The following is a 21,764-nucleotide window of genomic DNA, read 5'->3' as shown; positions in this document are numbered from 1 at the left end:
TTGGAAAAGGCTTGTCTTATTTTTTTGCTAAATTTTAGAGTGGAGGCCGAAGGAGTGTAGAGGAGTAAGGTGGCGTATGTTTCGTTGTACCACTGCAGACATTAAGCTCGCTCCAAAGAGTGCCTATCCACACAGAAGCATTCCACAACTAACAATACTTGGTGACAATTGAACCGCCAGGTAGATATTGAATAAGCGATGAACACGAGCATTAAAAGACGGCCACTATAGAAGTCCAGAAAATCGGGCCACCAACGCCGTTACGTTGATATCACTCGTATGTGAAATGCCATTCTGATGTATACCGCGACGGCGAACATCCTATAGGGCGAACGAGAATCTCGTGTCAAGACATGCGCAGCCTAATAGAGCTGAAGCTGTATGAGAGCAAAAGTGAAGAAAAAAAAGTGTAGGAAGCTCGGCATCGATATCAATGTGTGGGAAGTATACTTTAAAGGTTGGCAAAGGATAGGCGAATTTTAAATAAAACAGATGCGTCATCGTCGGTGCATCGTTGCATGACGCCTCTTCGGAGGCCCACTGAAAAATGGACCTGACTTGAGCTCCAGGGACCGCGGCCATGGCTGTTGGAAGATTTAGGGCCGAACCGAAATTGATCTGCGGCTCTGGTTTTCTTGACAGCAGGCACGCGTACGTCGGGTTGAAGGAGAAATGACCACATGGTGGATATTTATGAGACAAGAAGCGCTGTGTCAGTGCCCTGTCGGTTCCTGTAGGAAAGGTGATATTTTTTTTTTTTTTTGAGTTTGTGTCATTTTCTGACGCACGAGATTTTACGTTATGGGAGAAACAGTGAGTTTACAATATATTCTTCGTAAAGGTATGCTCTAACCGCGGCTTCAGCCCAAGAATAAAGAAAAAGTAAACTAATACCCTAACCCGTCATTCAGGCGCCGTCTAACAGCACAGGCTGCTCAATACGTAACCGCTACAAGTACGCAATCTTTCTGTGTAACGCGCTCATCAGTGTGCATCTCTACCCGCCATCATGATGTATTTCCCATTCCTCCAGAATTGTGCCCTACCGCTAATATTTTGGAAGGCGTAGACGTGTTTACCTTGGCCTACTGTCATCAGATCCTGTAGCTATAAAATTTGTGCTGCTATATACATGTGTCACTGAGCAGTTTCACGAAGAAAGGGAGATTATAGTGCATCTCAGGGGGGTTGCAGCTATGAAGGTGGCGCGTTTTAGGCTTCTGTGTACTTCTTTTTTTTTCACATTTTTGACGTGGTGTCAAGATTTGCTTGCGATTTTCTCAAAACAAGATTTCGCTCCACCTCGTGTCACGCAAACTTTAAAAACTTTTTTAAATGAACATATTGACACTCATTTTTCACATCGAGATTTCTGCAATGAATTATAACAAAAAATGATAGAATAGTTTTGGATTTACAGCACATTTGGAAATATATTTTGGCAAAATTGGCAATTTTTTTCCACTGTGCTCAGTTTTTTATTATTACTTTCTTAATATTTATGAAATTGTATTTATCCTTGTTCTTTGCACAGGTTTCCCGCTTAGCTACATAACTACCAAACTTTTACTCAATTTAGCGATTCATTAGTTACCTCTCACTGGTAGCGCGATTGCACTTTTACGACATTCCATGAGAAAAATTACCTGCCAAAAATAAAATGAACCATTTCCTGCACCTAAATGCTAGAGTAAGCTAAATAAGACCTCCTTGTTCACGAAACAAGGAGTATTTGAATCCAGGATCCTGGTTTAAAAAACTCTGTGTATTTGCGTGTGTGTGGCCGGCCACCTTAATACATAACTAGGTTGACCACCGCCTACTGCACAGAGAACCGTGCAAGAAGCGTTAGTAAAGGGCTCCAGAATATTTTGACCACGTGTGGTTCTTTAATTTGTACCCAAGTCTATGTACTCCAGTGTTTTCATATGGCACACCCATCTAAATGCGGCCAGTGCGGTTAGAAATTGAAACCGAGACCTCATACACAGCAGAAGAATTTCATAGGCACTGAAATAGCGGGGCAGGTAGTGTTTGGCAATAAACGCCATTTATAAATATAAACATAAAGAATAATAACTGAGAAAGACGTAAACGTACGCAAAGAGCATGTTATGAAACGGGAGAATTTTATTACGTCTCACTGAAGTCTGAAAGTTAGAAAAAGAAGACAGTGAACAAGGATTTGGTCGAAACCACCTTTAAAGTCATCCAGTGTAGGGTATCGGCTTCCAAAGTAGCATCAATGCCATATAATGTGAGAGGACTACCAAGGAAAGCAAATTGAACGTTTTAAAAAAGAACATACTAGAGAACGCAGTTATGTTATACAGAATCGGCGTTTGTGCCTCGGATTTTCAGCAGCATTGCCACTTCATTGTTTGCGTGCACCTCCGTATATATCGTGAATGTTTTGGAGCTCCGGTGCAAGGTCGATACGTGTTTACAAACAGCAGTGCTAACTTATGTTTGCATTCGAAAGAACGCGAGGAGAGTATAGAACTTGATCCTTATCGAACGAGGAAGTTGGCGCATTGTTTTGGCTGCCTCTCTTATAAAACAAGGTATTGCTTCCAGGGTTGTTCCCTTTTCTAGATGGTCGACATCGAGCTCGTTCGTCTATTTCGTCTACGTCTAGCACAAGGTATGTTGCTTACAAATTTTGAAGAATTATCGCCGCTAAGAATGGAGATTCATGCTTCGTTCGTACCTTGACGCGCACGCTGCGAGTTGAGCGCCGAATGGATCTGACCTGAACACAAGCTTTAGAAGCCCACTTTCGCTTAACACACTTGTCTTCTTTCGCAACAAGCGTTTATACTGGTGGTATTATTTTACGTGGCTGCCACTATCACCTCCGTGTTCTAATGGTACTCGCGCACACGCACGGCCCACGCATAGAGCATTAAAAAAAGCTCTAGATACACCCAGTGCATTTGGCTGCAAAAGCGATGAATCCAAGTGGACACACCATCACACTCCGCTCAGTCAGCTCATCGAGACGCAGGGCAACTGCTTGCCTGGTGTGCACACACATTATGGTACCTGATAAGCAGCGGTGTGCATACCACACCGTAGGGTATCCACTAGTCGGAGTGGATCGGATGCTAGCCGTCAAGCAAAATGTGCCTAATTCTTTGTTTTGGCGCTGACGAAGGCCAACGGTTTCCCAACGGTCTAAATTTGTAGATTATCGAGATGCCACGCCCGCATTGTCAATGGTGGCTCTACTTCATAAGCTCCAAATACGCTTCATGGCGAAGTGAGCGGCTAGTAGCCACACTAGCGCACGTCTATACTGGTACTGTCCCAGAGCCAACATGCTGCAATGCCACCCGCTTTCTCCTAGAATACTGAAATGAAGGGCCTGAGTTGCCGACCTGGGCCCAACGACCGCTTCGTGGAGAACTCTTCTCCACCGTATACACACCAGCATGAGGGAAGACTTTTAGTCTTAGAACGCTAATCACGACGTAGCTTTTGAAGATGAATGCTTTAAAAGCGAAGCTTTCTTTTTTTTTGCACATCTCTCCGGGTTTTCGTGACCGTGGGTGCTGCGTGGCTGTTCTCTTTCCAAGTAGGCCAACCAGTCACACCGAATGACGCGCGCCATGCCACTGCATCGGGGTTCCTTGCACCTCCACCAGTTGGCACTCTCCTCCACGCATCCGCGGCAGTGGTGGCGGAGGCCGTGCAGGGGACAGAAAAATAAACCCGAAAATTCATGAGCCATTTCACTCTGTGAAGGTGGATGACCAGCGAAGTTCTTTAGCGCACAGCTTAGAGGTGACGCAGTATATTGAACAAAGTTGCGAACCTTTTTATTGTCCTAGTCTGTGCATGCATCGTGGTGATATAGGTATCCACAAACATTTTCCTATCACCTCTGTTATTAAATGTGTCCGTCACGTAAGACAATGACTGGCTCATGTCCCCTGAAGCAATGGCCCATAACCCCGTAAACGCGGCCTCCCCATTAAGACGGCAGAAGAGAAGTGAAATTCTACGCTGGAATGATGAGCGGCAACTCAGCCAGCTGTGGAAGACGACGGCGCTCGAGTCATTGATGATGATGACAGTTTCAAATCGAAAGCTTTACTAACCGCGTCGAGCCGAGTTTCGCCGTCGCCTGCAATTTGACCTTCATTTGACCACAGCTGCACCGTAGCCTAGGCAACTCGCCGCGCCGAGGTACGCTGCCGCTACCGGCTTGACGCATACGCTCTGCGCAGGTGAGTCAAAGTCGAGCCAAATAGGTCGCGAAGCTTCGGGCGAAAACGGTTCAGTACAAAGTGTCACCGACATCAGCAAGGATGTTTATGGGAGCAGCGATTGAAGCGCGACTATGTTTGGAGGGAGCGAACATTGGGTAAGAAAAAAAAGCGTTTTTTTTTTTTCATTCAAGCGAGACACAGTTAGATTCATTACACGGAAATAACATTCCTGGTCAATTCTATATGTTCGTGAGGAGTTAAGAAAATACACGTTTATTTACTTTTATTATTAATAATAAATACATTTCTTTTCAGCTCCCATCGTTATAGGGGGCGTTGACGCCGATATCTCTCGAAATGCAAAGCAGCTCTTCAAATGTGCAGAAAGGCGCGCTCGTAAAGTTCACCTGTGAAATACGCCCCACCTCACACGTTGTGATTTTTTGCTTGTCGCAGTTGACCTGAATTTGGTGATGCGGGTAGCTTCATCGCTTCTTAATCTGTTCAGTCAAAAGTAGTGAGTTACGACCACCAGATAATTGTGTAGTTGTTTTCGTGTGACCGCACTGGCTGACAGGTTTGGCATCGGCGATAGGATCAGCACTCTACGCCTAAAGCTCTCGTTGCCGTCCAAAGAAAGTATGTTCTGTGCAGGGGTGCGATTTCGACAGTCGTAAGGCTGGCCTTTTTCTGCATCGCTTTCCGCGCTGAAAGCTGGAAACGCCCATCAAGTCGAATGGCGGGACACTTGAATATATCGCTCGAAAATCAGGCCAACAAAACAAATTTCGCGCCTTCGAAAGCAAAATGACGTCGCTTCTGTTTTTAACGGATACGGCGTCATTATTTTTTTACCCGCCGGAAGTGTTCCCTCCACATACAGATGGCGCTAAGCCCCATGAGCCTCCGATGAACCACCATGTTTTTAACGTACGGGCTCCTATGAAAGCTTCGCTACCAGGTATATTTACCTTGGCTGGGTCACCGCCTCACCACGTCACTCGACGCGCGCCTGCATAAGAGTGCCACGCTCGCCTAGTCAGTGCGAGTTGGCCATGAATGAGAGGGAGGCCGGGCCGTGTTTTCTGAGCGTTGTGCGGGAGCGCGAGGCTTCGAGCCGTCGTCGCCAAGCGGCATCTGACAACCCCGCGGATATCTCCCGGCGAGGGTCCGGAATGCAGCAGGCGTCGCACCGTCGAGACCAATGTAGCGACCGCGTTCGCGCCCTCTGTGTGCTTCGATGCTGCGCATGTTCGCGGCGTGTCTTTGCATGTCTAGCATTTGCGCTTTCCCTGTGGCACAACAGCCGTCGCACCGTTGAACAATGCGTGTCTAACCAAGCCTAATCACAGTCATGTCTAACTACCGACTTAGGCAGACCGTCATGCCTGGCTTAACGATGATTGTATACCTAAGTCTAGTAATTACAGCTAAATCAAAGGTTAACAAGTGGAACTAAGACTTAACCAGGCTAAACCAAGTTTTCGCGTTACATATTCAGGGTTAGCTGCAGCTAAGCCGCAGCGAATTTTTTGCAGAACGGAGCCAGCTGTGGAAGCATACGACGACGACGAAGGCGGGGGCAGTGGCACTAGCGCGTTAGCGTGGTTGGCGCCGATAATTTTTTAACAGTCCTTTTTGAAAAAAATGGTACAAAACATTTTTTTTCAATAACATCTGTTCTTCTTCTTGTGCCTGGGACCTCGTTGGGTGCCACGTGTAACAAGGGTAATTCAAGGACGCGTTGCAGGTCCCCGAGCCCACGGGGATATGGGCCATTGAGCTTGGACCTTTTCTGCAATATCACCAGGATCGGCCCACATGATTTGTTTTTGTCAACTCTCGGAAACATTTTTTTTTCCAGATCCTAGCCATAGACAGCTTCGCTGTAGATAAATCATGAGCCATGCCACTCTGTGAAGGTGAATGGCCAGCGAAGCTGTAAACATAGTGGTGAGAAAACTTCTGATAAAGACTATTGCATCACTCATTGTCACTTAGTAACGACGGTCACAATGCCTAGGGACCGCTGTGATGTACATCGATCGGCATACTTGCCACTGCAAACGCATGCTTTGATAATGCTAAATCGGTGCCCGTACGCCGCTGGGTTGTAGGTTGGGCCAGATCTGTGTGACGTCGCAAGCGACATGTCTGCAGCACGAAATGCCTAAACCACCACCTTTTCAGCGCCGACACATCCACAATGAAGTCACCGACAACGACCACAGGGGTAGTGTAATCCCATGTAACCCACGCAAAGTGAGTAGCCATGAACCTTACAGGGCTATGAGCCATTGCTATGTCTGCTTGCTTACGGGGTATGAGCCACTGATGATGGCAGTTTTGGGTATGCCGTTCTGTGTGTTGTATGCGTAATTAGAAAGAATGCTAGCACTGTTCGCTTCACTTTGATCAGTGCCTGTAGCCTCTGCTTTACGGGGCAATGAGTGATTCCATTCTTGCTTGCTGCTTATGGAGGTACGAGTGTTTACGGGAGTATAAGCCAATGATGATGATTATATTTGTTGGCGGAGAAGAAAATGTACAGAACCCTAGTAATATACAGCTTCGCTGCGACACAGAGGAGTATGCGCACGACGCCAGTGCAACTCGGTTTCTTGGAGCACCAATAGATGGCGGTTGCCTCCGTGCATCTGCGGCAGTGGCGGCACCGGCCCTGCGGGGAGAAGAAAACAAAAGAACCATAAAAACGCCAGCACGCCCCGCGATCTATGGCACGTGTGTGCTTAGTTCACAAGACACTGCATTAGCCTATCAACAAAGCCTCAATAAAGCCTTCCGAGCCACTTTGTGCGGACATTCAATAAACACACTCGTGTTTCGACGCTTTATTCACTGGCACAAAGATTCGCTTTATGTAGATTCCAAGTCATTGGATCTGCTGCTTTCTTTTTCTCTCTCTCCTTCTTCTCATCACTCAAGTGAACTTGAGTATTAGGAATTACAATGCTAAACCTTGCTATTGTTTTCAATGCTTCGCTTTCGAGCGAAACTGCCAATGTTCTTTCCCAGGTGTCTTTGCGTTGTCTCACTTTAAGTGCATAAGGGCTTTTTTTAATACATTTAGCGAGTTTACCCTGTTCTTATGTAATACTTACGATATTACAATAACTTGTGTCATAAGTTTCCAACCTCTGTAACAAAACGATTAAATATATTGCGTTATTTTATTGGAACTGTGTGTGTTTCATATGTACCCAAAAGCCGACCATAAAGGGTGTCCCACGTAAACTGAGCCAAACATTAAAAATATGAAATTGCCCCGTAGCTATACAAGGTAATTTTGCTTGCCGTCGCTTGGATATTCTCAGATTAGTTTTTCCTTCCGGCGAATTCAATAATTAGTCGAAATAATTGATAAACTTCTCAAATAATATAGTTACATTAAATGTGTCGATGAAAAAATTGTAGAGCAACATTAAAAACTCCCGCTACAGCTTTACGTTGCTCAATACACACTACATAAGTGTTTTTCTGAGTGTGAAAGCAGCCTGCAAAGGCACGCAAAATTGCCGCGTGACGAGCCACTCGAGGCACTTTGCGTGTATTCGAGGGCTTCTTTCACGCTCGAAAAACAATTTGATGTCGCAAGTATCGAGCAACAGAAAGCCGTATGGGAAGTTCCCTCTATTTACCTCATTAGGCGTAATGAGCAAAATAACCTGAGTATCGTCAAGCGACGGCAAACAACTTTGCCTTGATTTTGTCCTGCTACGTGGCATTTGCATATTTTTAATGTTTGACTCAAGTTACGTGGGCCACCTTGCATATAAACAGGCTCTTGTGCGGCTGAAAGCATTTCATCTGGCCAGAATTATGTCTTTTGACACGGCCACCGAGATCCATGCCACTGCAATGCGTTGTTGAGAAGTTTTTCCCCCCAAAATGTAGGGAAGAGATTGATAGGACCGGATCCGCAAAAGGCATAGCTAAGTGTACCATGTAGATATAAATGTTTTAGAGACGAGATTAAGAAAATGCAGGCAAAGTGCTGGAACGAAAAGCACGTATATCACTGTGGGATTAGCTCAAGCGGGCTAGGTGACCATTTGCCACTACCCGTTTCAAATGGTCGGCCAACAACACATCATCCTCATCACAATCCCTGAACTAGTGGAATTTCACCAAGGACAAATAAATGGGTAACAAAAACACTCAAATATCTGTACGTCAAAAGCGTGGACACGGAATGGAAGAAGAGGTCTAGAAAAGTTTGCAACATAGTAAAGGAAAATTGAAAGTGTGGATAGAACTCCAGAAGTCATCAAAAAGAAAACGAGAAAGACAAAGGCAGTAAATTATGTGCAGATCGCGAAAAGGAAATAGATCATGAAGATTTATAAGTATGGCAGAAAAGAAATCCGAACGGAAAATCTACACGATAACACAAAGGCCAGTGCCTTTCTATGTGAGGCCCGATGTGCCTGCTTAAGGAACAAAACATAGAGGAGCAAATATTGGAATCATCATCATCATCATCAGCCTGGTTACGCCCACTGCAGGGCAAAGGCCTCTCCCACACTTCTCCAACTACCCCGGTCATGTACTAATCCTGGCCATGTTGTCCCTGCAAACTTCTTAATCTCATCCGCCCACCTAACTATCTGCCGCCCTCTGCTACGCTTCCCTTCCCTTGGTATCCATTCTGTAACTCTTAATGACCATCGGTTATCATCCCTCCTCATTACGTGTCCTGCCCATGCCCATTTCTTTTTCTTGATTTCAACTAAGATATCATTAACTCGCGTTTGTTCCCTCACCAAATCTGCTCTTTTCTTATCCCTTAACACCGGCCGTGGCTGCTCAGTGGCTATGGTGTTAGGCTGCTGAGCACGAGGTCGCAGGATCGAATCCCGGCCATGGCGGCCGCATTTCGATGGGGGCGGAATGCGAAAACATCCGTGTACTTAGATTTAGGTGCACGTTAAGGAACCCCAGGTGGTCTAAATTTCCGGAGTCCTCCACTACGGCGTGCCTCATAATCAGAAAGTGGTTTTGGTACGTAAAACGCCATAATTAAATTAAAATTAATTATCCCTTAACGTTACACCCATCATATTTCTTTCCATAGCTCGTTGCGTCGTCTTCAATTTAAGTAAAACCCTTTTCGTAAGCATCCAAGTTTCTGCCCCGTACGTGAGTACTGGTAAGACACAGCTGTTATAAACTTTTCTATTGAGGGATAATGGTAACCTGCTGTTCATGATCTGAGAATGCCTGCCAAACGCACCCCAGCCCATTCTTATTCTTCCGATTATTTCTCTCTCATGATCCGGATCCGAAGTCACTACCTGTCCTAAGTAGATATATTCCCTCACCACTTCCAGTGCTTGACTACCTATCGTAAACTGCTGTTCTCTTCCGAGACCGTTAAACATTACTTTAGTTTTCTGCAGATTAATTTTTAGACCCACCCTCCGGCTTTGCCTCTCCAGGTCCGTAAGCATGCATTGCAGTTGGTCCCCTGAGTTACTAAGCAAGGCAATATCATCAGCAAATCGCAAGTTACTAAGGTATTCTCCATTAACTCTTATCCCCAATTCTTCCCAATCCAGGTCTCGGAATACCTCCTGTAAACACGCTGTGAATAGCATTGGTGAGATCGTATCTCCCTGTCTGACGCCTTTCTTAATTGGAATTTTGTTCCTTTCTTTATGGAGGACTACGGTGGCTGTGGAGCCGCTATAGATATCTTTCAGTATTTTTACATACGGCTCGTCTACACCCTGATTCCGCACTGCCTCCATGACTGCAGAGGTTTCGACTGAATCAAACGCTTTCTCGTAATCAATGCAAGCTACATATAAAGGTTGGTTATATTCCGCACATTTTTCTATCACCTGATTGATAGTATGAATATGGTCTATTGTTGAGTAGCCTTTACGGAATCCTTCCTGGTCCTTTGGTTGACAGAAGTCTAAGGTGATCCTGATTCTATTTGCAATTACCTTAGTAAATACTTTGTAGGCAACGGACAGTAAGCTGATCGGTCTATAATTTTTCAAGTCTTTGGCGTCCCCTTTCTTATGGATTAGGATTATGTTAGCGTTTTTCCAAGATTCCGGTACGCGCGAAGTCATGAGGCATTGCGTATACAGGGTGGCCAGTTTCTCTAGAACAATCTGCCCACCATCCTTCAACAAATCTGCTGTTACCTGATCCTCCCCAGCTGCCTTTCCCCTTTGCATAACTCCTAAGGCTTTCTTTACTTCTTCCGGCGTTACATGTGGGATTTCGAATTCGTCTAGGCTATTATCTCTTCTATTGTCGTTGTGGGTGCCACTGGTACTGTATAAATCTCTATAGAAATCCTCAGCCACTTGAACTATCTCATCCATGTTGGTAATGATATTGCCGGCTTTGTCTCTTAACGCATACATCTTATTCTTGCCAATTCCTAGTTTCTTCTTCACTGCTTTTAGGCTTCCTCCGTTCCTGAGAGCATGTTCAATTCTATCCATATTATACTTCCTTATGTCTGCTGTCTTACGCTTGTTGATTAACTTCGAAAGTTCTGCCAGTTTTATTCTAGCTGTAGGGTTAGAGGCTTTCATACATTGGCGTTTCCTGATCAGATCTTTCGCCTCCTGCGATAGCTTACTGGTATCCTGTCTAACGGAGTTACCACCGACTTCTATTGCACACTCCTTAATGAAGCCCACAAGATTGTCGTTCACTGCTTGAACACTAAGGTCCTCTTCCTGAGTTAAAGCCGAATACCTGTTCTGTAGCTTGATCTGGAACTCCTCTATTTTCCCTCTTACCGCGAACTCATTGATCGGCTTCTTATGTACCAGTTTCTTCCGTTCCCTCCTCAGGTCGAGGCTAATTCGAGTACTACCATCCTCTGGTCACTGCAGCGCTCCTTGCTGAGCACGTCCACATCTTGTATGATGCCAGGGTTAGCGCAGAGTATGAAGTCTATTTCATTTTTAGTCTCGCCATTCGGGCTCCTCCACGTCCACTTTGGCCTATCCCGCTTGCGGAAGAAGGTATTCATTATCCGCATATTATTCTGTTCCGCAAACTCCACCAATAACTCTCCCCTGCTATTTCTAGTGCCTATGCCATATTCCCCCACTGCCATGTCTCCAGCCTGTTTCTTGCCTACCTTGGCATTGAAGTCGCCCATCAGTACAGTGTATTTTGTTTTGACTTTACCCATCGCCGATTCCTCGTCTTCATAGAAGCTTTCGACTTCCTGGTCATCATGACTGGATGTAGGGGCTTAGATCTGTACGACCTTCAATTTGTGCCTCTTATTAAGTTTCACAAGAATACCTGCCACCCTCTCGTTAATGCTATAGAATTCCTGTATGTTACCAGCTATATTCTTATTAATCAGGAATCCGACTCCTAGAATCAGCATGAGCCATACTTTTGCTGCATAAAAACTGCGGTGACAACTCGGCCCATCCTAATGTAGTGCGAAGCTATTGACCCAGCAAAACCCGTAGATATTTTTCAGTTTCCAGAAGTGTTGGCGTACAAAGGGGATGGGAGCTTCAGTCAGCAGTCAAGATAAGCAAGAGACATTTAGAGCATAGCTGTAAAAAAGTAGGAGCAGATTCATCGGACCGGAAGTTACAGGCGTAGGTAACTGTACAAGGCAGATATGGAAGTTGTCAGAACGAGAGAAAAGATTAAGAAGAGATAGGCGAATTTCTAAATTGACAAGCAAGTATAGATTACATGATTAGTTCGAGCAGGCTGCTAGATTATTATTTTTTGCTACCCCGTTTTAAGGGAATCGCAATAAATTGTCGTCGTCATTATGGTCACGATCATCTGCAGACATCTATCGAATGATGATTTATAAGAGACAGGTGCTCATTGACTCTACTCTGAGGGCCAAAAGTCCGTGCTGTATAAGCAGGTTTGCTGGAGCCAGCTTTTTCTGCCGTGGGAGCAACGTTCAAAAAGTGAAAAAGAAGTGCGAGCGATGTTTGCACGCGGATGAGTTCGATTGCGGAAGTATTTCGTGGATGCGGGCGCTCCTCGCGAGAAGGGCGTGCTGGCCTCAGTTCAAGAACGAAGCTTGCGAAAGACTGTGTGCGAGTGCATTTGGCTGGGTGGGTGCGTGGGTGCGTGCATGCTCATTAAAAGTATTGCCATCTCCGCTCCTTTAATCGGACGGCCAGTGGCAAGATTCTCGCTATTTAGGGATTTCTTTTTCAGGTCACCGAACTATGATGCACTACACCCATGCTATCCATGACGCGCCAGAAATGTGCCTGCAGTGGGAACGGAATGCGATATATCTTTTTTTATAAATTTAAAGTAAAAGCAAGAATACTTCAAGAACTACAAAGGAATCACAACTCGCTATCACCGATATTTTCGTTTCTTTTTTTTTCAGATAAGTCAATAGCACATGTCTAAGGCTGTTAGAAGAAGCTACTTCGTGTGGAGCCTCGGGGAGCACGTCGCACAAACGTTTCTTATAGTGTGCTTCCACTTCCATTCTACAGTTACGGTTCTGAATCTAGCACACAAACACTCGCGCTTTCTTTTGTGCTTTATTTTGTACTATGGGACATCATAAACCGTAGTTATAATCGCCGCTCTTCCTGTCATCATCAACAGAATTTTCATTTAGTAGGGGAGTGTCACAGCATAGATTCCTTTAAAGTATTAGTTTGATGTTCTTGCTAAATGCCAACAGATTTAGGAAATAAAATACGATACGTACGGTCACTGTCCAGGACACGCAAACATGCTTTATACGACTTCAAGAACATACCCGGTTTTTCGGCAAACACTTTCTAAAGTGTTTTAAGATTGCCTGTAGCAGATAGCTAAATTCTAGTCCATGAACTGGTCTACTCAAAGAAGCGGGCATTACTTAGAGAAAAAAATAGAAATGCGTCAGCGTATAATTAACAAAAAACTCACTAATCGGGTTTCTAACGAATTACCTTGCGGCACACGTTGCAATTTACAAATTCCAGTTGGGGAATTCGCAAGGCACATCCACTTCGAACAAATATAGAGGATGACAAAGTTTGGAGATATTAATTCGCAAATTTTGCGGTGAAATTCTACTTTTGTGCTTCAATGAATAAAATGAGGCTTTGCTAACAAATTAAGTTGAACGACAGTGTATTTTTACGGCAAGCTTGACGGCGCATATCTCGGAAATGGTGTCATCCACACAAATATATTCAAGGGTATATGCCTTGCAGTCTCAGCCGCTAGAATGTACAAATTGCAATATGTGTCATGCTGTAATTAGTTAAAAAGAAAATTTGTGAATTTATTTTTTAACAAGTGGATACGCATTTAAATTTTTTGTGTGCACGCAATGTCCGCCTCATCGAGCAGACCAGCTCATGGACTAGAATCGTGCTCTCTGCCACGGGCAATTTTTTTTTATGAAATTGAAAGTGTTCGTTGAAACACGCTGTATAACTTGAACAAAATATAATTTACGAACCCCCCTCTAGCACAGAATCAATAATTAGTCTGCAAAGCTACGTAACTGTAAATCATCAAACGGCGGCACAACTGCCGGCTATGTATGCGAGGCTAACCCCGCTTGCTGCAACACCACCACCACCGCTACTTAAACAATCGAAGTTGACAAGTCACCATGTGCTTCGGTCGGGTGTGTTGGAGAAGTTCAAGGCCGGCATGGTACAGGCGTCGAGTGGACTGCAGCTGATATGCCCTAGGCGGCGAGACGACGTGGAAAGACCGAGCAGGAATGTGGGCCGCAAGGGAAGAGGCTGTTGTCTGTGCTCCACTGGACGCTCCGCAGACGTACACCTACTTTACACGAAGAGCCGTAGGCTCGTGAGCACTAGGCACAGGCAGGAGCCCGGACCCATCGTCCGAAAGGCTGCTTCTTTCGCTGCTGCTTTCTTCTTTCGCCTTCCTATCATACAATGGCACTGCTCCCGTGTTCAAGGAAACAGACAGGTGGGCTTGTTCGTAGTGCATAACCTGAGGCAAGGTGCGAAATAACACGTGGGATAACAGAAGCGAACAAAGACACAGCGCTATAAAAAATTTATTACACATGGTTACCTCATATATCACATGTGTTATTTAGAAACTCAGATCAAGTGATTACAGAGATCATCGAGGGATTCGAAAATCATTAGAAGCGATAACTTTAAGTTGCCCATCTGTCTCACTTAAAAAAAAAAGAAATCTTATTCCTATCGTGGAGTGGCCTATGGTGGGATGATTTTGGCGATAATAAATCTATGTTGCGACGATGTCCCGTTTTGCCTTTTGCACTATGGTATATATATATATATAGTAACAGATGTGGAAGTTACGGACAAGAGAAAAGAAGACGAAGAGAACCAGGAGTAGGCCGAGCTGCGTTACTATCACGCTACGATCATCATCCCTCGCCTGTAAATAAAACCATTTCTTCGCAACTCTTCGTACCAGTTGTGGTGGAAGGTGCGGGGTAATCGACACCCGAAGACGGAGCCTGAACCAGAAGTTCTTCGACTGAGCCATCGCATTGCTGGACTCTCACCAAACATACCGGAGTTGAATATGTCTCACGACGCAGACGAACAACGGCCCCTTCCAGCAGCTGCGCCGACAACTTCCGTTATACAACTGAGAGATGGGCGTCCCTTCGCGGGACGATCGGACGAAGACGTCGAGGAATGGCTCATCCATTATCACCGGGTGAGTGCCGCCAACAAGTGCAACAGCGCTTCTCAGCTTTCGAACGTCGTGTTCTTTCTCACGGATACTGCGTTGATGCGGTTCGACAATCACGAGGAAACGTTCACAACATGGGGAAGATTTGTTTCCGAAATCAAAGAGCGATTCGGCGACTCCGCGACGAAAAAGAAAAGAGCACGACAGACGTTACTGCAACGTGCGCATGTGCCAGGCGAAACCTGCACGACCTACATTGAGGCGGTAATGAAACAGTGTAGGATGGTGGACTCTGGAATGTCTGAGGAAGATAAAGTCGGGCACATCCTGAAAGGAATTGCCGAAGGCGTTTATAATTTCCTCGTCTCAAAAGACAACCTGGCTTTCGTCGCTGACATCATTCGACAGTGTCGCGCTTTCGTGCAGCTGAAAACGAGGCGCATCACGCCGAAGTTTGGCAGGCTAGCCAATGTGACAACAGTTGCAAGCGTGGACAGCAACCAGCCCCTCGATCTTGCATCAACAATCCGACAAATAGTTCGGGAAGAGCTGATCCTGCACGCGCAAGTGACACATCCAGGCACTCATAGCTTCCGCCTATCACCAGATTTCGAGCCAAACGTGGCATCCTTCTCCCCGTATCCTGCGGCGAGGGGCACCGAGGATTATGAACTCACGCCCCGACAGCAGCCACGTCTCTACGATAGAGGCGCTACTTATGACGCTCGGCCACAACGAGAGCAGCCGCCTTTTTAACCCCGAGGCCCCGTGACTTCTGTCAGGTTGCGACAAGAAGAGCACCGATCCAACTACCAAGACGTGACTTGTGAACGATATAACAGATTTCAGCGAGCCGCAGAGACACGTTATCCACACAACAAACTTTCTCGCCACCCGCAGCAGCCTGGCATCCGTTTCGAGGAAGATGCTGTGAACCGCGACCCTCCCGTGTGCTATAACTGCGGTTCCACAGGCCATATAGCTCGGTATTGTCGCCAAGGCCGTCAATCACGAAGGACACCACCGATGTTCTCGCCACCCAGAACCCGTACTTCATATGACTTGCGGACGACCGATTCCCTTCCAATGGACCACTTCTTACACGAGACCAGACGCAGCGATTTGCGAACTTCTGAGCGGAGTTTGACGCCACCAAATAACCGTCCCCGTCGCTCTCCGTCCCCTCGGCGCCGTTCTTGGTCACCGCCGCCGGGAAACTAGCATCCGCGGCCAATGGAGGTGAGGTCGCCGGACGGTCTTTGCCAGAAATGCCTCTGCCTGTTGTAATACTCAAAAACAAAGTGAATGTCTCGATTTACGGAATACCGACTATGGCGTCAGTTGATACCGGGGCGACTGTGTCTGTGATGAGCCTCGCTTTCAAAAGCCGTCTAAGCCACAAAGTTATGTTTTCTTGGAACGACGGTATTACCTTTCGTGGAGTGGGTGGCGAGTGGCTTCATTTCCTTGGTGTTTGTGCTGTGAGTGTTTTGTTGGTTGGGAAAGTTCTTGTGTCGGAATTCCTTGTTCTTGCTCGTTGTTCGCACCATGTTATTCTTGGTATTGATTTTCTTGAACAGTGCGGCGCTTCCGTGGACTGTGGTTGCGGCGAAATATCATTGAACAAGTTAATTATATCAGCAGATTCCGAACAAAGCTCGCGTGGCGAAGACAGGGACACAGACACACTCAGTGTTCGTGAAGTGATCGCACCATCGTGGTGCCTGACGCCCGTTCGTGTTTATGCAACTACTGTTGATGCTGATTGTGTTGACCTTGTAGTTAGGCCTCTCCGCATAAACTGTGCTAAAAAATAGATACTTGTGCCCTGCTCTGCCGTGTGCATGACGAAAGGAGTCGCCACATTGTGGGCGCTGAACTGTTCCGCCACGCCGGTTGTCCTTCCTCGCGGTATGAAAATCGCTCTCTTCGATGAAACCGCATGTAACTCAATGGCGGCCCTAACTACGGACGCCTCTACAGCTTGCTCTCGTTGCGATAATGGTCATTTTGAAGAGCTAATGCTTGGCATGATCAGTAAGGCTCTCGGTACGTCGGAACGGCAAGCACTGGTACATGTCCTTGCCAGGCATGAGGCTGCATTCGACTTCACGCATGGAGATGCACCCCTTCATTTACCGTCGTTCCGCGCTCGTCACAGAATAGATACCGGCTCCGCACGCCCCATCCGCCAGAAGCCCTACCGAGTGTCATCCTCCCAGCGAAAGGTTATTGCAGAGCAAGCCAAGGAGATGATGGACAAAGGTGTCGTTCAAGAGTCGTCTAGTCCATGGGCAGCCCCAGTAATACTGGTCCGAAAAAAAGATGGCTCCTGGAGATTCTGCGTGGATTACAGACACCTAAACGCAGTGACAAAGAAGGATGTCTATCCACTACCGCGAATAGATAACGTCATTGATTGCTAACACGCTGCTTCTTACTTCTCAACACTTGATTTGCGATAGGGGTATTGGCAAATACCGATGGACCCTGCCGACAAGGAAAAGACCGCTTTCGTGACTCCCTATGGCCTGTTCGAATTTAATGTTATGCCTTTTGGCCTTTGCAATGCTCCTGCCACCTTCGAAAGATTCATGGGCACAGTACTACGTGGTCTAAAGTGGGAGATATGCAAGTGTTACCTCGATGATGATGTAATCTTTGGCTGTACGTTTGAAGAACATAATGAACGCCTCAGCCTTGTTCTCGACTGCATCGAGAAAGCTGGACTGGTTCTAAACTCAAAAAAATGTCGCTTTGGTGAACGTCAAACACTGGTCCTGGGACACTTAGTCGACAAGGATGGCGTCAGACCCAATCCTCGTAAGATTGAAGTGGTGAGCTCCTTCAAACCACCGCAGTCAGCACGAGAACTCCGCTCATTCATTGGCCTATGTTCGTATTTTCGTCGTTTTGTTCCCCGGTTTGCCGACATCGTTTACCCATTGACAAGTATTTTGCGAAAAAATGCATCCTTCAATTGGACACCAGAGTGTGACGCATCATTCTCTCAACTGAAGTTTATACTAACGTCAGCACCCCTCTTGCGTCACTTCGATCCATCTTGCCCGACTGAAGTTCACACTGATGCTAGTGCAATCGGGATAAGAGCGTGCTTGTACAACGTCACAGTGGCGCAGAACATGCTGTCGCATATGCCAGCCGTTGCCTGAGCAAATCTGAACGCAATTATACGGCTACGAAACAGGAATGCCTGGCAGCTGTTTTCGCCATAACGAAGTTTCGGTGCTATCTTTACGGTAGACCATTCAAGATTATCACCGACCATCATTCTTTATGCTGGCTGGTCGGTTAGCGTGATCCCTCTGGTCGCCTCGCAAGTTGGGCGCTGCGCCTCCAGGAATACGACTTTGTGGTGTCGTACAAGAGTGGCCGTCGTCACGCTGACGCAGACTGCCTCTCTCGGATTCCTCTTGAGGCTACCGACTGCGATGCTGAGAATTTTGACGACTGTCTCGCTGCTAATACTTCTACGTTCCCTGACGCGGCAGACTTTCAGCGAGAACAACGGAGTGATGTTACCCTCGATCCGCTTTTTGTCGCCGCCCATACTTCTCAAGGCAGCGGTCGCTTTACTGTCTGTGATAAATTACTCTACAAAACTAATTATTCCGGGCATGGAGCGCGTTTTCTGCTTGTTGTCCCCGAGAGCCTTCGTTACGACGTTCTCCGCGCCATGCATGACGATGTGACATCAGGCCATTTCGGCTTCGTACGAACGCTACACCGCACGCAGGAGCGCTTTTACTGGCCCAAGATGTACGAAACAACCAAGCGCTATGTCGCTAATTGTGAAAGCTGCCAACGTCACAAGCGACCGGCCACCACAGCCCCGGGTCCCCTTCGGCCATTGACATCGCCCAGCATGCTGTTCGAGCAAGTAGGCATTGACCTTTTGGGTCCATTCCCGTTATCTAACAACAAGAACCGTTGGATAATTGTCTGCGTAGACCATCTTACACGGTATGCAGAAACTGCAGCCATACCTTCTTCCACCGCCGCTTGCGTGGCGGTCTTCCTGTTGTGTCCCGTGGTCCTTCGTCATGGCCTACCACGTGTCATCATCAGCGACCATGGTCGCCAGTTCACGGCTGATGTCACTGAAGAGTTACTTCGTTTGTGCACTTCACAGTTCCGTCATTTCACGCCGTATCATCCACAGACCAATGGCCTTATTGAAAGGACAAACAGAACGCTGACCAACATGCTTGCCATGTACGTCTCCTCCAATCATAAGAACTGGGACGACGTGCTGCCCTTCATCACTTACGCATACAACACGGCGAAACACGAAACCACGAACTATAGCCCGTTTTATCTCCTCTATGCCAGGTTACCGCGAAGCCCTCTGGACAGTTTCTTAACATTCGTTCTGCACAGTGACGATTCTGTATCGAAGACTTTGTGTCTCGCCGAAGAAGCGCGTCGAATAGCTCGTCTTCGTACTCTGGCCTCGCAAAGTCGTTCGCAAGAGCGATACGACGACCGTCACGTACATGTATCGTTGGAAAAAGGTGACTTGGTTCTTCTTTGGACACCGCAACGCAAGCGTGGATTGTGCCAAAATTTCTTGTCACAATATTTAGGCCCATTTGTAGTTGTGCACCGCCTGAGTGAACTCACTTACGTCATAGCTCGCCTACTGTGCAATGGTCGGCGATCAAGCAGAACTCAGCTGACTCACATTGCTCGCCTGAAGCCTTTCTACCCTGCTTGTGCATCCTGACTCGCCCCACGGGCTTCGTCTGCTTGCGGGGAAATGTAGCAGATACGAAAGGCACGGACAAGAGAAAAGAAGAGAAGACGAAGAGAACGAGGAGTTTGAGAGGCCGAGCTGCGCTACTATCACGCTACGATCATCCCTCGCCTGTAAAGAAAGCCATTTCTTCGCAACTCTTCGTAACTCTATATACACACACACACGTATATATATATATATATATACATATATATATATATATATATATATATATATATATATATATATGTGTGTATATATATATATATATATATAGGGAGGGGGAGTAATCATATGCGCAACAAAAATTCAGTTGCCAGTAGCGCAGTGTCTTCGTTCCTTTCTGTTTTCCCCCCATGTGCTGTTTTGCGCTTTACCTCAAGTTAAGCTCCCACGTTAATCGCTTGTGCCACTAGGCTCTCTGGAGAGTTTTCCTCTTGTTCGACTTCTTCGGGTCTCATTGCGCCATTGACTTCTTCTGCGCAAAGGCGGACATAAAGGGACACCGTCGATGATTATCTACATGTAACCGTACCAAAAAAAGGTTATAATGTAAAGTTTACAGAAAGCTATATGAGCTACGAGTAAACAAAGTAGGTGAAATTGCCTAACGTATATTTATATAATATCTTTCATTATGTTTAATTCATTTTTGCGCTCAAAGGCATTACAGAAAGGAATGGGTTGAACTAACAACGTATAGATGTGTGGACTTTCTTTACAAAATCATTGTGTAACGATATCTCGAAGTTTGCGGCATCCCGGATTGAGGCAACTCTGGCAACGTTGAAAGACGCACAGAAAGCAATATGCGGAAGAGAAAGCAAGCAAGGGTTGATGCAGTTTTCGTAAACCTCCTTGAGTTCCCTTAATGCCCTTGGATATGGAAAAAAGAAATCAAGGGCCCTTGAAACTCGTAAAAAACTAAATGTTCTCCTTCAAATCCTAGAAAACTGTTTGCGGGCGACTTTTGAACATTGAAAGTAAGAAAATCTGCAGAAGGCTGCCGGAGATGCAGTGTACGCAACGCCTTCTGGCTGAAAACACACCCTCGGGCAGTCCTCAGCAGTGCGGGACGACGAATCGAAGAGCCTCAGTAGTTTGGGAAACGATTCTTGATATTTTATCTTGAGAGGGTGGCTCAGCAATGCAACGTGGTGTCCACACAGCCACAAATGGCAGGCTTGTTTAAATTACCATTGCTTACACGAACCTAGACAAAGCCGGATGCAGCAACCAAGCCGTACCACTAATTTTCTTTTGCGTATTTGTTCATACCGCCGCCATCATGGCTCGATTTCAAAGCCCTAGGTTTGTTAAATGCCTATAGTTGAAAGTAAGATTCAGTCATTTGGCTTTAATGTCGCCAGTATATATTCGGCTGAAGACGGACACCGCTATCATGCTAGAATTCGATTTACATAGTTGTATTAAAATGAGTGAACCTTCAAAAGCCACTTGAAGAGCTCGAAGCGTGACCCAAAAGTTGCTTAGCTGCAAGAAAGTGCAGCTAAAAACGAGATTTCAGAATTTCCCAAGTGTGTGTAGCTGAATAATGTTTGTTTCCCTCTGCATGACTTCTGCCCTTTGGCATCCTTAAGATTCTTGAAGTGTGCTTGAATTTGGAGTCAAATGGTCTGCACCAGACCTCACGATGGTGTTCTACTTGACATTAGGAGAGGTGAGTACAGTTTTACAGGTCAGCCAGTGTGTGGTGTTAATCACCTGGGGTTCATAAATTAGCTGACACAGCGCGAAGTCTTTCGTAGCAAAACAGAAGCAGTTGGCGATCGAAGGCAAAAAAACCTGCGTCCTTTAGTGAGCGTAAAATAGGCCTGGATGTTCAAACAAAACATAGTTTCACATTGGTGCTTTGTGGAAACTTGTGGGAAGTGGCAGGACGCGTGCGTGCCTTCTTCCAAAGTTTTTTTTAAGCAAAAGATAATTGGAAGAAAGAAGGGACAAAGATGAATAGCGGGAAACCCGTCTAAGCCTTGTTACGCCTAGGTTCGGCATGGGTCTTATAGAAGCGACCGTTATTTCGCACGCATGCGCGAAGAAACGGAAAAATTATTTACAAGAGGTTGAAAGCATCATTGTTGCTTCCTCTCTCTACAACGCGTCGGAGAAACATCCTG

The sequence above is a fragment of the Dermacentor variabilis genome, chromosome 5 (genome assembly GCF_050947875.1).
Source record: "Dermacentor variabilis isolate Ectoservices chromosome 5, ASM5094787v1, whole genome shotgun sequence".
In the NCBI taxonomy this organism is placed as follows: domain Eukaryota; kingdom Metazoa; phylum Arthropoda; class Arachnida; order Ixodida; family Ixodidae; genus Dermacentor; species Dermacentor variabilis.
This window is presented reverse-complemented; position numbering follows the sequence as displayed.